Source organism: Piliocolobus tephrosceles, chromosome 19 (assembly GCF_002776525.5).
Source record: "Piliocolobus tephrosceles isolate RC106 chromosome 19, ASM277652v3, whole genome shotgun sequence".
Lineage (NCBI taxonomy): Eukaryota > Metazoa > Chordata > Mammalia > Primates > Cercopithecidae > Piliocolobus > Piliocolobus tephrosceles.
The window spans coordinates 32,623,924-32,625,296 of NC_045452.1; positions in this window are offsets into that span (position 1 = coordinate 32,623,924).

Sequence of the window (1,373 nt, forward strand, 5' to 3'; positions counted from 1 at the left end):
TGTGTTTGAGGTATATGTGTGGTGTTTGAGGTGTGTGTGTGGGGTGTAAGTGGTGGTAGAGGTGTGGCGTATGTGTGTTTGCGGTAGTTAAGGTGTGTGTGTGTGTCTGGTGTTTAAGGTAGGGTGTGTCTGTGGTTTGGGTGGTGGAGGCATGGTGTGGTGTGGAATGTGTGTCTGGGGTCCAGTCTGGCCTGTTGCAGGGTTACGTTGCTGGGGAAAAACTTATCTGAGGACAACATGGTTGGGTCCTCGCTCCCTTGTTGGACAGCCTTGGACTTAACTTTTTTGATCTTGAAGGAAAACAAAATATGTCACCTCCAAATATATTTCCTTGACGTGGTTCAAACAGTTACTGGGAAGGACTGGAAACAGAAGAATAGCTGAAAAGCTGTCTTGTGGGGGAGATTTGCATTTGTGGAGAGAATCTGCATTGATGCGGCCAGGCCTTCTCTGAGGCCCTCCCTTGCCTGATCTGGGAAGAGTGACAGAGTCTGACGCCTTTAAAGGGAACATTCACCATCTGTTCTCTCAGGGCTGCTACCTGTGAGGTTTATCTGTAGAACAAGGCCACCTTGGCTAGCCAGGCGTCCTCTCCTCTCCCTCCCATAACCGGTCTTGCCACTGTCACCTGATTTTCCACTATAAACTGTTTATGGCCATGCTTTGAGCCTCTGTTCTTTCTGTAACCTCAGGATGGTATGTAAGCTTCCGAACCCCATTGGGAGGTTGGGATCATCACCCTGGTTCTCCCTGTGTGCGTGAATAAATCTGTATGCCTTTTCTCTTACTAACCTGGCTTTTGTCAGTTGATTTTCTGTGAACTCACAGTGCAGAAGGCTTTTGTCTAGGCTCCTACAGTTTTGGTGTAGTCGGTAGGATAATTAAAGTCGCTCTCCTGGGATCCTCTGTTGAGGGAACCCAGGACCGGACAAGCTGGCAGAAAGAAGGGTAAGAAAGTCTTAGCAGCCAGTCTCCTGGCCGCTCTGTGGAATCTTGTCAAGCCGACGGTAAAAATCACTGTTTACCTTGCTTCCCTCTTCAGAGTCTTAATGAGAGATATGTATTCATGTGATTAGTGTTGTATTCATATTGTTTGATTGCTTTTCCCCCAGAAACAGTCATCTTTCATTCTTGTCTTTCTGTGTCGTTCTGTCATAAAGAGGGGTATCGTGGGGAGGAACACAGGCGGAAAACCCCGGTAAGCCCCGGATGGGGCCGCCCTGCGGGCTAGTCAGCTTTGCAGCTCTGATCAGATGCATCTAGTCAGATAACTTTGCTGTGGGTCTCTGAGATGGAAACTGGATGAGATTCTCCTCTCTTTTTATGTCCTTGAAAGCTTGAGTTGTGACCAAGTGGGAGGGATGCAGGGCAGG